The sequence below is a fragment of the Rhinatrema bivittatum genome, chromosome 12, assembly GCF_901001135.1.
Source record: "Rhinatrema bivittatum chromosome 12, aRhiBiv1.1, whole genome shotgun sequence".
Lineage (NCBI taxonomy): Eukaryota > Metazoa > Chordata > Amphibia > Gymnophiona > Rhinatrematidae > Rhinatrema > Rhinatrema bivittatum.
In genome coordinates, this window is record NC_042626.1 from 34,614,192 (window position 1) to 34,629,255 (window position 15,064).

Here is a 15,064-nt window from a genome sequence, read left to right on the forward strand (position 1 = left end):
TATTTCCCATGCTAAAGAATAGATGGGAAGGGGTTATTTGTGAAAGGTCTATGCACATGGGGTACAGAGAAGGGCAACCAAAATGATAAAGGGGATGGAACAATTCCCCTATGAGGAAAGGCTAAAGAGGTTAGGGGTGTTCAGTTTGGAGAAGAGACAGCTGTGGGGGGGGGGGGGGGGGGGATATGATAGAGATATACAAATTAACGAGTGGAGTGGAAGGAGTAAACACAAATTGGTTGTTTACTCTTTCAATAAGTATAAAGACTAGGGGACACACAATGAAGTTACTAGCTGATACATTAAAACTAATAAGAGAAAATATTGTTTTACTCAATGTACAATTAATCTCTGGAATTCATTGCCAGAGGATATGGTGAAGGTGTTAGTGTAGCTATGTTTAAAAAAGGTTTGGACAAGTTCCTGGAAGAAAAGTCCATAAACCATTATTAAGGTACAGGTGCAGAAATCCACTGCTTATTCTTGGGATAAGCAGCATGGGATCTATCTACCCCTTGGGATCCTGCCAGGTACTTGTGACCTGGCTTGGCCACTGTTGGAAACAGGATTCTGGGCTTGATGGACCTTTTGGTCTGACCTATTATGGCAAATCTTTTGAACTTATGTACTAACATACCCCTGACAGATCTGAACCTGACAACAGACCTATCGACAGGTCGGTCATAGCCGGTTATAGGGCCTGGAAGTAAAAGGAGGCCTGGTGGTGCACTCTTCCTCTGCTCCATCTCCCAATTCCCTCTTCTTTTTCCATCTCCCCACAATCTGGAGTCCTTTCCCCTAGCAGTAGGAGAGTGGTGCTGCCACTTCATACCCACATCAAGCTTCTCTACCATATGGGTCGATGTACGGCATGAACTGAGCAAGGCCCAATAGGCTCGCGGGACCCACAAACACTGTGTGGTTCACACCGTGTGTCGGTCTTGAGTGGTGCGGAGTAACAGAGGAGGCTTGAGCCCGATATGAGCATGGAGGAGAGATTGGAGATCAGTGGATCGGATGAGAGGGATCAGTGATGGGTGGAGTGAAGGAAAATGATGTTTACTAGTCTTCAACATTTCGTCGGCCACCCTCATGCTCCTCAAGTCCAGCTGAACGTTCCTTTTCTCCGCTTGAACCTGCAGCCTCGGGGTACCTGTCTGAAGTGAGACTTTGGCCCCCTATCCTCCCTGAGTGCTTCCTCCCTCATCATGAGCAGTTGTGCTTTCTCTGTCCCTGCAGCGGGAGAGCCTGAAAGCCTTCTGTTCCCTTCCCGGTTCCACCTGTAGGGTTGCCAGCTGGCCCCACTGGGTTGATCCAGTCCTGGGTTGATCCTACTGCATGCAGAGACTTCTAGTCTTCCTTTTCTTAGAAACTGCAATAGGGACGTTAGAACTACAAGCCCCTGCATGCCATGGGGTAAATCTAGGACTGGATCGATCCTGTCGGCTGAATCTGGAGCCAGTTGGTGACCCTGCCTGCATGACACGTTTTTTTATGCTTCCTCTGCCTTCATCCCCTACTTGTGCTTCTCCCCCCTGCTCTTTCCCGTCGCCAAGAGCTTGAAATCTCCTCGTTTAGGCTTTCTCTGCCTCTACCCCCTCCAGGAGTGCTTGTGCTCTTTCTAACTCCCTCAGCCCTCCTGGGGCCCCCTCTGGTTGTTGCATCAGGTTAGTTAGTCGGGAGTGACCAGGCATCTGCCTTCTCTGACCCCCTCCCGAGGGATGGAGAAGAGGCAAAACCAGGCTTCCTTTGGGGGATACTGAACTGCTCCCTTCCTTCATAATTTACAGAGCAAATAATCCTGCCCACCCCCCGCATCATACATGGGACAGGTCCCAGCTTCTTTTACCCTGCAGGCCATTTTTATTACGCACGTTTTGCCATCGGACATTGCTCCGTCTCTCTCTGCAGGGCTTCTGCAGTTCAGTTTGCATCTGCGCCTCTCGAGGTTGCAGTTTCCCCCTCTGGGAGGTGAGATGCTCACGTTCCTTGCAGGCGCCTAAGAACCCAGAGCTGTGAAATGCGGTGTGAATTCTACCCCTGTCAGGTACTTACTGTAATCCTTCTGTTAACTCCCCAGCTCCCTCTACCTTCAGGCCTCTCCTTAACAATCTCTTCTAAACTCTCCCCCGCGCGCGCCCCCCCCCCCCTGTCCTTAATCTCGCTTTCCCTTGTGTTGTTTTCCCTCTTTAGGGGGATGCAGTGAGTAGGGGGGAGGGGGCATTTGAAATGTAATCCCTCCCCCCTGCGGGTCACATGTGCCCCGGGTGCTTCCGAGTCTGAAGGAGGCCCCCCCCTATGTGGCTGGCAGCTGGGTGTGTGCCCTGTGCTGGGAGATTCTGGCCAGGGCTGCGGCCAGCGTGCTTGGGATGTCTGATTGGGAGACGCGTACCTTGGGGCCGACGCAATAAGACGCGCGCTCGGGTGGAGCGCCCGGTTTCCTAACGCGTGCGCAGCCGCGTCACCTGGGAGCCCATTGCAATATTTAAACGGGGGGGTGGCTGCGCAAAAAAGGGTGCACTAGGGAAGAATTGTGCGTCCATAACGCTCAAATGCATCGGGCGCCCCCAAATGCAACGGGCCCTCGATGCAAGCGTCCATTTTCATCCCGCTTCCTCAGCCCGGTGTCTGTGTCATTTTTCTGAAGATGCCCAGAGCTAAGCACCCCCTGCTATGGGTGTCTAAATCGTGCAGCCATAAGGATTATTATTATTATTTTTTTTTTTTTAAATCATGCTAAGACTGCCAGCAGTTAGGGAACCACAGAGGACCGTATTTATTGTATTTTATGAGCCCTTGGCTGGCAAATTTAGTTTTATGCCATCTCAGGGGTTGGAGTTAAATTTGCAGTGTTGCAAAGTGTGCGTTGGGTGCCCCGTGATTCCCTGCATCGGGGGCATTAGCTAATAGCACCCATCACCTGCAAATTCCATGCGGATGAGGCTATCGGCCGTGCCTTTGTCTGGGCACGCGTTTTGGACGCATTGATCTCCTTATTGCATTGGCTGCTAATCTAGCACGACCGAACCTCGTGCCGAGCCACGCATAGATCCATTCGCTAGGCTGAGCGCACTTTATTGCGTCGGCCCCATTGTGTGTGTGTGTGTGTGTGTGTGTGTGTGTGTGTGTGTGGGCAGAGATGAAATCCAAGCAGGAAGCGGGTAAGGGCGGGAGTGGGATTTTGCTGTCTGGAAGAGCCTGCCCTGATGCTTTTCTGCATTTAGCAGTCCTGGAGTGGTTTTTCTGGGGGGGGGGGGGGTGTAGGGGGTCGGGGACATGAAACTCTTGCTGCCAGTTCTGCTCCAGCCTGGACAAAAGGTCAGGTCTGGGCTCTGGACTACAGAAGCCACGGCATTAACCTGGCGCAAAGTAAATGCCAGTGAAGTTAAAGCAACTTCTCTCCAGCTCTTTCTGGCCCTTCCCTCCCCTTCTTATAATCCCAGCTGGTGAAGGATGCTTTGCAGGAGTCTGAAAGCTTTCTTGCGCAACACATAGCACTTCTGGTTTAACTCTTTGTATTGGTGGCACTTTTACATAGTACAGTACCTAGCCAGTCTTTCTCAGCTCGGAAGTCACACGCGTTTTCCTTACATTCCTTGGGGTGTGTGTGTGTGTGTGTGTGTGTGTGTGTGTGTGTGTGTGTGTGGGGTCTAGAATCCAGCCCAAATAGGTTTCATAAATGTCTCATTGAGTCAGGCCTGCAATTCATTTACCTATATTTATTATTATTATTATTATTATTATTATTATTATTATTGTCCCCATGATTTGTATAGTGCATGCCAAAGCATTGAACAGGGATAGATAAGAGAAAGTTCTGTCCAGTCAAAAAAGGCAGCCCAGTCCCTCCCTGAAGACAAGATTTTGGTTCCCAAGTTAGGGGTCTGGTGCTGAAAATCACTGCTAAGTGCCTCTTCCCCCTCCGACACCCCCATTGTTTAAGTGCCCACATTTAGGAATCAGCTCTAGGCACCTAACTCCTTTGAAAAGTGACCCCGTGACTTTAAATAAACAATTGTACAGAACTGGGGTACTTTTCCGATGGCTGGCTGTGTGCTTTGGGTCAAAGATTAGGTGCATTGTTTCACTGGGCTCTGAAAATTGCCACAGGTACAAAGTACCCATGGTTACCTGCGCCTGCCTTTTCTGCTGGTAATCATATGACTAGATTTGAAAATCTACAGGCATTAGGTTCCTCTCTTGACCTAACCTCTCCCCCTGCCCCGGGAGCAACACCCCTTAAATGCGCTCAAATGCGTCCTTTTAACCACGGTAAGCGTGACTAGATTTTAGAAGGCCCTTTTTACCCGGGTAAATCCGTGCTTAACCAGGACAATGGCTTTTGAAAATTGCCCTTATTCAGGAACAGTTTAATATTACAAAGTGTCGCACATTCGGACAACTACCGAAAATAAAAATGTTTTTGCACCTTTGTTGTCATCATTGAGGTGCAGCAATGTTTCCTCCTGTCTGCCTTCCGAATCCTCTTCCTGGCTCTTCCCATTTTACTCATCCTTCTGTTTCCTTTCTCCATCTCTCCCCCCTCTTCCATCTCTTCCAGCTCTCATCTCACATTACCCCCTCTCCACCTCTGTCTTTCTGCTGTAGGACACCTCTCCACCTCTCTTCTCTTTCATCTTTGTCTCACATCCTTCCACTCTCAAGCTCCAACCTTCACCACCCCCTTACTGTCCCCTTCTTCTTCCTCTGCACTTTCTCCCTCATCCTCTTGTTTGCCTCTCCCACCACTTGCCCTCTACTGCCTCTCATCCATCTTCCCCTTTCAGTCCCTCCCCCCAAGTGTCCCCCTGGTTTCAGTTATCCTCTCTCAGTGCTCCCCCCCTCCCTCGCCTCGCTTATCTTCCCTCAACTCGCATCCTCTCCCAGTGCTCTCCCTCCCTCTTCCAGGGCTCCTCCCAGTCTCACTCATCCTTTCTGAGAGAGCGCGCGCTCCTTCGTCTCCTCACAGCGCGCACTCCCAGCCGTGCTTTGCCGTGAGTAGAGGGAGTGCGCTCGCTGTCCCTTGTGGCGGTCCCGCAGCCGCCGCCGCCACTCATGGCGAAATTGCGAAGCTGGCACCGTGACTGGCAATGGCAGCGAGGGCAGGTCCCCACCCTGCAGCACCTGCTGCCGGCCATGCTCCTCTCTCACCAGCAGAGCCCTGTGTAAGAGCGCATGGGTGCGGCCTGGGGTATATATCTGTGACCAGCAGATTTCAGGAATGTCTCTGGAGACCTGGTAATTTGAATGACATCGTGGAGTTTTCAGTTGAAACCCAAAGAGTTCTCAGTCTGTGTCAATGGCAAAGGGGCCTCGTTGAATCAGGAATGAAAGTGTACTAAAAAGTTAAATATTATCTCCAGATGATAACATTTCTCTCTTCCCGAGTGTCTCTCTTGGGGAGGCAGAGCTGGTGCTGCGGGAGCCGAGTACCTCTGGGGGAAATGGAATTGGTGGGACAGGTTTTCAGTGTCTCTTGGGAAAGTGGGACTGGAGGTCTGGGAGGCCGGCTCTCTCTTAGGGATACAGGGCTGGAGGTACAGGAGTTTGTTTTGGGGAAGTGGGACTTGAAGTACGGGAGGTGGGGGTCTCTTGGGGAAGCAGGACTGGTGGTTCAGGAACTGAGTGTCTCTCCTTGAGGAAGTGGGAATGGAGAATCAGGGGAACTCCTCGTAGCCTCTCTCTTTTTTTTTTTTTTTTTTTCCCTGAGAGCTGTGTTTTGGCACTGGCCCTGATTTTCTGTTTTTGGCTCAGGCTGCAACGTCTGTCTTGTGTCAGCGGCTGTGCCGAGAGTATGCAGGGAAAATATTGGCAAGGAAACAGTTTCGCTATTTTCTGTTTGTATTCTTAGACTTTTGATAAATGTTAGTTAAAACAAAGCAGTTTGTATTTGGCAGAGATCTGTTTGACCCAGTCCTGTTTTGTGCACTTGTGAGCAGCGCTGACTGTGTGTGTCTGGGTACATGTATGCATTTTAATCTCTCTCCTTCTTGGGCTTCCTCCTGCTCCTTGACTTTTCCACCCATCTGAAACCTGCCCCAGTCCTGTCGTTGCGGTGAAAGGCAGAGGTGTCTGAAGTTCAGGCACTATGGACTTGCATTTGTGGCTGCGTCAGAATGTCCCCTCTTTTTAATCTCATTTCCCCTCCTGTGTAGCCTAACCCTTACAATAGCAATCCTCTGGCCGAGAGAGTTGGGATGCAGTTCCCTCTAGAGTCCAGACAAGCAATGCCCCCGTGAGCCAATCAGTAAATGATGCAGTTGTGTGTGTGTGTGTAGGTGAGCCATACAATTTATAAAATCTTGTGTTTCTCTGCTCCGAAAGTACGCACGGATGTTTCAGCACACGTGCATGCTTATAATGCAGGAAATCACATGCTTTCTCTATTATAACGTGCAAATAATAACAAAGAATTAAATGTGGAGGCAGGTATTTTATAAAGTATGTGCAGACTTATATAAGAAAACATAAGAACTGCCATACTAGGTCAGACCAAAGGTCCATCAAGCCCAGTATCCTGCTTCTAACATAAACCAATCCAGGTCACATGTACCTTGCAGGATCCCAAAAGGTCAGTAGATTCCATGTTGCTTATTCCAGGGATAAGCTATGGATTTTCCCAAGTTCACCTTAATAATGGTACTTTTATTCCAGGAACTTGTCCAAACCTTTTTTAAACCCAGCTATATTAACTGCCTTTACCACATCTTCAGGAAGTGAATTCCAGAGCTTAATTGTGCATTGAGTGGAAAAAGTACTTTCATAGATTTGTTTTAAATGTGCTACTTGGTAACTTCATGGATCATTCCCTAGTTTTTTAATTTTTTGAAAGAAGTGGGAGGTCCTGCGCGACATGCATGAAAACCGGCATTAACATGGCGCGATGCAGAGTTTCCTTCCCCTCCTGCTGTCCTACAATAACTTCGGCGCCAGGATCACAGCGGAATGGACAGCACGCAGTGATGTACGTAAGGCGAGGGGTCAGAGCGTATATGGCGCAGTGCCAGATATTGCGGGATCACTGACCTGAGGCCTCCCTTTTAAAACCTTAGCTGGCGGTATTCGCCATCTTGTTTGCCGGCGACCGCGTTCCCTCCCACTCTCCCTTAGTTAATAGGCATGTAATGTTAGGCAATTAGTGGAATATGTTACATAGATAATATGCTATGTGCTATGTATGTATGTATTGTTGCAGCTGGGGTGTGGGGGTCCCCGAGTTGTAAGGCAACTTGGGGTGAATGAGAGGGATTTGGGTGAACTGGAGGCCCTACGGGACGGTACCGGTGGTTCCGGTGGGCATGGGTTACCCAGATATGGTGGCCCCCTTGCTTAGGTGCACGGTGGGAGGCCGGGGGCGGAGGCTGTCTTGCTGTGGAAAGGCGGACGGCGGTTCGATGCCCGGATTGGGGTTTGCAGTATTCATATGTGGCTCGGGACATGAGATAGTTCTGTTTGTGTTACTAGTCAATAAAAGCTGCTTTACCTAAAAGCTGTTTTTCCTAAAATGCTTTTCATGGTGTTTTATTGACTCTATTTTGTGTTGCAGGGCTGGTCGGGAGGGGTGGGGGAAAGTGGTGGTGCAAGCTGCCAATGTTATAAACAGCTGATTCACATTTATCCATTCCACTCCACTCGTGATTTCATAGACCTCTATCATATCTTCCCTCATCTGCCTCTTCTCCAAGCTGAAGAGTCTTAACCTAATCTCTTTAGCCTTTCCTCATGGAGGAAGTGTTCCATTCCCTTTAACATTTTGGTCACCCCACCTTTTTCAATTCCACTCTATCTTTTTTGAGATATGGCACAACCAGAATTGCGCACAGTACTCTAGATGCGGTAACATAACATGAAGCGATACAGAGATATTATGATATTCTCCATTCTTTTCCTAATAATTCCTAACATTCTTTTTTTTTTTTTTGACCACCAGCACACACTAAACTGAGGATTTCAAAGTATTGTTCATGATGATGCCTAGATCCTTTTCTTGGGAGATGACTCCTAATATGGAACCTAAAATTGTGTAACTACAATATTGATTGCTTTTCCCCATATAGATCATTTTGCATTTGTTTATGTTAAATTCAGCTGCCATTTGCATGCCCAGTCTCAAAGTCCTCCTGTAATTTCTCACAATCCGCTTGTGATTTAACAACTCAGAATAACTTTGTGTCACCTGCAGATTTGATCACCTTTTCCAGCTCATTTATATATAAATATATATATATATATATATATATATATATATAAATAAATAAAAGCATCAGTCCCAGTACAGATCCCTGGGGCACTCCATTATCTACCTTCCCCCATCAAGAAAACTGACCATTTAGTTCTATTCTCTGTTGCCTATCTTTTAACCAGTTTGTAATCCACAATAGCTTATTGCCTCTTATCCCATGAATTTCTAATTTTCTCAGTTGTCTATCATGAGCGACTTTGTCAGACACCTTCTGAAAATCCAAATACATTTTTATCCACTGGCTCACTGTTATCCACATGCTTATTAACCCCTTCAAAAAATATAGCAGATCGTTGAGGCAAGACTTGCCTTGGGAAAATCCATGTTGACTGTGTCCCATTAAACTATGTCTCTCTATGTATATGATCTTTAATTTTGTTCTTTAAGATAAGTTTCTACGATTTTTCCCAGTACCAGCGACAGGCTTACCAGTCTCTAGTTTCCTGGATCACTCCTGGAGCCCTTTATAAAGATTGGCATTACATTAGCCACCCTCCAATCTTCAGGTGTAATATATGATTCATTTTTTTATTTCTTTCAGAATTCTGGGTTGTATACCATCTAGTCCATGTTATTTGCTACTTCTTAGTTTGTCAGTTTGCACTATTACATCTTCCAAGTTTATCGTGATTTGTTTCATTTCCTCTGAATCATCAACTATTAAATACCATTTTTGTCACAGGATCTCCTTCCCAACATCCTTCCCAACATCTCCATCCCAACATCCTTCCCAACATCCCAACATCTTCTTCCATAAACATTAAACAAAGCTGTAACAGTCCGACTGACTCCCTTATATGCTTCCTGCTTCAGATGTATTTGAACAGGTTTTTATTATGAGTTTTTGCTTCTATGGAAAGCTTATTTTCAAATTCTCTTTTTGCCTGACTTATCAATGCTTTGAATCTAACCTGCCAGTATTTATGCTTTTCCTATTTCTTTCATTTGGATTCTTTTCCATTTTTTGAAAGAAGTTATTTTGGCTATAATAGCCTCTTTCACCTCACCTTTGAACCATTCTGGCAGTCATTTGACCTTCTTTCTGCCTTTTTTAATGCATGGAAGACATCTGTTTGGGCTTCCAAGATGGTATTTTTAAACAATGTCCATGCCTGATGCAAACTCTTAATCTTTGCAGCTGCACCTTTTAGTTTTTTTTCTAAATATTTTCCTCATTTTATCAAAGTCACTCTTTTGAAATGCTAGAGCTTTAGATTTACTTAATGTCCTCCCACCAGTCATTAAGCCAAATTTGATCGCGTAATGATCACTTTTGCCAAGTGGCCCCACTACCATTAACTCTCTGACCAAATCCTGCATTACATTAAGAATTAGTTCTAAAATTACTTCCTCTCTCATCAGTTCCTGGGCCAGCTGCTCCATGAAACAGTCATTTATTTTATCTAGAAAACTTTATTTTCCTAACTTGTTCTAATGTGAATTTACTCTTATTAATATTGGAGTAGTTGAAATCTCCCATTATTACTATTCTGCCAAATTTGTTAGCTTCTTTACATTTCTGTTAGCATTTCATTGTCTGTTCATTCTGGCCAGATGGATAATAGTATACCCCACCACTATATTCTTCCCCATCATATATGGGATTTCTATCCATACAGATTCCACAGTGCATTTAGTCTCCTGTAGGATCTTTATCTTGTTTGGCACTATGCCGACCCTAACATATAGTACCCCCCACCCCAATTTGATCCATCTTATCATTGCAATATTATTTGTATCCTGCTATTGCAGTGTCCCATTGGTCATTCTCCTTCTACCAGATCTTTGAGATGCCAGTTATGTCTACCTCTTCATTCAGTGCTATACATTCTAACTTTCCCATTTTATTTTTTAGACTTCTGGCATTTGCATACAGATGTTTCAAAGTATATTTTTTGTTTGCTTATACAATCTTCCTTGCAGTTGACAGTGATAATTTGGAATCTTTTAACTCAATCTGCTGTTTACTTAAAGGCACCTGCCTCTGTTGGGATGCTGTAACTTCTTTGTTTTGTTCGTATCTTTCAAAGATACTACTCTTTGAACCAATCTTTGCTGAGTGACTGTTTACTTTCCTCCCCATGGTTTAGTTTAAAAGCTGCTTTATCTTGTTTGCATACTTGGACTCACCAGGTTCACTCAGACTCTCCAGCACTTCACCCTAATCTACCACCTCTTAACCCAGATTTCCTACCCAGAAGCTGCAGACAAAAGAAGTGGAAGTTCACTTCTCTGATGTGTAAAAGTATATGGAAAGGTTTGGTAAGGTAAGCATTTATACTGCTTACAAAACAGCAACTTGGGCACATACTTCTGAATGATGCCCTGAAATGCCCATAAACCACACCTTTTTTTCTCTTTCGCATTTGTGCACGTCACTGCTAATACCTTCATACTTCAGGCTTTTGAAACTATTACTTATGTGCATTACCATTTTGAAATTTCCCCCCTAAATATATTCTTAGTTAGTGACTGACAACATAGCATAGTGCCTAGGTCATAGATCTGAGAACCTGTTGATCTTGGTTTAATTCTTCTGACTTCCACCCATTATATGGTCTTGAGCAAATCACTTCATCTCCATATCCTAAGTTGTAATGCAAGCCCTTTCTTTTGCTTTCAGGGATTTTTGTGTGTACTGCTTGGTCTTTTCCACACATATACAAATGGAGTAGCAGAGACAGTAATGGGTAAGAAATAGTATTGGAATTCAAGAAGGTATATAGGACAAGCTGAGGAGACCCTTAGTGGTGGGGAAGCAAGAGAGAATCCGCAGATCAAGCAGGGTGTGCGGTATTGCACTGGGAAGGGAAAATGGTCAGACCAGAAAAGCCTATGAATCCTTATGTACAGCCATGTCCTATGTATCGATAACATACAGAGCATTCTGTCTCCTGACCCCATTCTATCTAACTAGAGCATAGCAGGCACTTTGAGCTTCTGGTGATACTACAGTCTTCATTATGGACATTTTGGGGGACAGCTTTATCATTTTGTAATATGGCAATTCATGTGCGTAAACAGAGGGGAGAAGGATGTTTGTTTATTCAAACTTGATAGACCACCTATATAGAAAATCTAAGTGGTTTTCAACAGAAGAAACATACATAACTTCATAAAATAACTATACAGGCACCAAAACATAATTGGTCCAATTTTAAATGGCCGGCGCACGTAAAAAACAAGGGTTATGCGTGTGGCCGGGCCTTACATAGGAAAGGTAGTAATCTGATGTAATGCAAAATAAAGGTGGCAGATCTTACCACTGATGAAATTTGTGGAACAGTATCCAAATTTGAGATAGTTCTGACCACTATGAATGAAACTACATCCTTAAGTGGAATCTCTGAGGCCATAGCAGATGAGAAGACAGGAGCAGGACCCCTCTTAGGAATCCAGATAGCCACCATCAACATATGCACTGTGGCACCGTGAGTGATCTTAGGGTGGCCAGAGGACAGGATCAGGCTGTTAGAAATCTTGCATAAACTTTTTTTTTTATTAGCAACAAGGAAGCAAAAAGCAGCTCTGCTATTCTTCACAGTTCAACAACTCAAAAATTGTACAATGTACAGTTCAGTAGTGTTTTCTTTCTACAGGCTTCCTTTTCTCCTGGGCCTCCTTTTCCCTCCTGGGTGTGGCTATTTATATATCTTTTCAGGGACCTCTGCCTGGACCTGAATTCCCTGCTGTCTTAGGCTTAAGGTGGACCAGCCAGATCTCTGTGCCTGGTCCTTTAATGTATTTGGGGGTTTTCTCCTATATACTCCTTCACATGCACATTCAACTGTTCCCTGACCTGATTCAAACAGTGATTTAATCTTTGTCTTTCCTCATGGGAATCAGTGACTACCTGAATATTAGTGTAGAAGTAGCAACTGTAGCCCAAGCTCTGGACTACAGTTGCAAGGGGCGCCAGGAAGATGTTAAATAGACATCACACCAAGATGGATCCCTGAGGAACCCCACACGGAAGTAGCTCAGCACTAGATAATTTAGTAGCCCAAACCACTTGACGGAAGTGATTTGGAAGGAAATGATGAAAACCTGCCAGAGCAGCCCCTTTGACACTATTCTTCTGAAGCCTACCACTCAGGAGGCCATGGTTGATGGTGCCGAAGGCCATACTCACGTCAATACTGTGTCAATATGTGTGTCCTTCCCACCATCAGCGCTCAGCCTAATCTCATTCACGAGGACAGCTAGAGCTGTTTCAGTACTGTGGGCCCTTCCAAACCTAACTGCCAAGGGTGGTAAATGTTGGTTTTCAGTAAGAAGGAATCAAGTTGGCTAAATACAACCTTCTCATTCACTTTAGAAATAAAGGGAAGGTTAGACACTGGCCAATAATTAGCAAGAAATAAAAAGTCCAATTATTCCCTCTTAAACAGAGGGCAAATCCTAATCTGTTTCAGAGGTGAGGAAACATAGCCCTCAGACTGGTGTTAACAACTGATGCTGGTATAATAGACAAACTTAGTTCCAATTTCTTAATAAGCTTAGTTGGCATAGGGAAGATACGGAAAGATATAGAAAAGTAAGCCTTAGCTGTGAAGACATGAAGGATATATAGAAATAAAGGTCAACAAATAAATTGTAGTTGATATCCCTTTATTGAACTAGCAATCCATTTCTTGACTAGCTTCAAAAGCTGGGCTCCCTTCATCATGTCAGTGCGAAGAAGTAAGGGGGAAGCTGGAGACCATTTGGACATTGGACTCTATCGCATTGTAACACCCAGCAGGCAAGCACTTAAAATCACTACTAATAGACTAAATCTCCCCACCTTATCCATGCCTCTGGGCCTGCCCATTCTTTGACTGTGTAAGTTTAGCCACATAGTGGATCTAGATGGCTAAAATGTAACCGCTCAGCCCTGATCAGTTTTCAAAGACTTTGGTATAGCTGGCTAAGGTCTTATGTAACTGGCTAGAAGCCTTTGAACATGTGCTCCTATATTTCTATGTGCCATTAATAGAAGGAGAGAGGGGAGGGTGACGTGAAAGACTTGGAGCTGTGGAAAGAGGGAGAGAGAGATTTGCTACACAGAGATGATTGATTCTTAAGACAATGACACAACTGAGCCATTTACCTTGGAGAAGTCTGCTCTGATATTTTTAACAATAAATAAATGTGATACTCCTGGTGGTGAGGAGTTAGTCTGTGTCTCTTGCTTGCTTTAGACATGACAACTGATCAGCAATTGAACTGCAGATGACACCCAAGTGCTAAATGAAACATGCCTACCAAATAATATTATACATCTCTGTGTGTACTGGCAGATAATTTCAGCTGCAGAATAGCCTGATGTGGTCTTAGAATCTTCGGTATAGTTACAAATTAAAGCGCGGTCAACAAATATTTTAAATGAAATAAATAAATAAAATGCATTAGGGAAAAAAGCCTATGTGTGTCTTCTGCATGCCAATGAGGTTCCCACACCCCTCCCGCTCACTGTAGATGGTTGCGATGTGCTCGGCAGAGCATAGGAAAAGGAACAATGATGGAACAAGGGTTTCTCATTGGAGAGCGGGTGCTCAGTTGTTTATTTGATATCACTGTGGTTGCATATTTTAAGGTGATGAGCAAATCCTTTGGGAGGCTGGCTGGCATCCCTTTTGGACTGGTTTCATTTTGTAGGCATCGTGTTTCAGGAACTCATCAAACTTTTTCTGTTTTAGCAGCAATGAAAATACCAGCTACTCCTGTAGTATTTAGAGTCAAAGGAGGATGCGGTAGGACCTCATAAAGTCATCTTTCTCCACATCCAGGCAGGATTCAGTGTATCTCTTTCATCCCAACCAAATATCTGTCTAATCTGCTCTTGAAGTATCTCTTAACATGGGGCTGGCCTGCTGGTTCAGTGGCAGTGGTGCCCTCTGTCAGGCAGAGGGACCTGTGTTTGATTCCTGGCTCCCTGGGCTGAAGATGCTGTGAAGGCAGATGCTGTGAAGGCAGGAGGAAGAGGGAGTCATAGTCATTGCTCAATGGTGACACCTAGTGGTTGGATTTAGGGCCCATGATTGCAAAGGTCCAAACGAAGCCTGGTGAGAAGCTTCCTGTCACTGCAGTGTTTGGACTAGGATGAGTTGGGGGGAGGGAAGATATCAAAGAGAAGAAGAAATCTCATTTTAACATGGAGATTCTGGTTCCACTGATTAACTAGCTCCATTGTTTGACTACCCTTACAATTGGAAAGCATAGCCATGTACATAACCTGCTGCATTTTAAGCTCATTATTTCTTGTCCTCTCCCCAGTGGAGATGGGGCACAAATGATCATTTTTCTAATTGCAGTCTCTCTTTTTGTATTTGAAGGCTATTATGAAATCATCCTTAAATCTTCTGTTTTCCAGGCTAAATAAACTTAATTTACAGCTTGGTGTCTTTCCTTGTCTGCTTACATTTCTTTGGGTGCAGGGACCAAGTCTATTTTCGTATTTATCGGGGTCTCGTTGTTTTGGTGGGTCCCTTGGTATCTCTGAAGATTTGCTATTTTGGATCCTCTCAGCATTTCTTACCATTCCTTTGTTGCACCCTCTGTTGGCTGTGTTGTGCCTTCTTTGTTATACTTCCTAGTTTTTATTTTAAGCAATCTCCAGTGGGTGGGGGGGGGGAGAGGGGAACTGGAATTTGATATATCTGTTTATTATGAATGGAGTGGAACTGAAGGCCATCGTGAATGGTGAAACCTGAGCCTGTGGCAGGAACTCTTCTCCTCGCCTTCCCTTCCTTCCCCCCCCTCCCCTCCCCCCCCCGCTCAGACATTGTCTGGTGAAGCAAAGCCTTCAGTAAAGTGCTGACTCCCTTTTGCCTCTCTTCC

The 15,064-nt window shown here is 45.0% G+C and overlaps 1 protein-coding gene across 1 annotated transcript in view; it reads left to right on the plus strand.

The window, feature by feature from the left end:
* IGSF9B (immunoglobulin superfamily member 9B) overlaps positions 1 to 15,064 on the plus strand; it is a 186,379-nt gene that overhangs the window by 57,113 nt on the left and 114,202 nt on the right. The window lies entirely within an intron of this gene.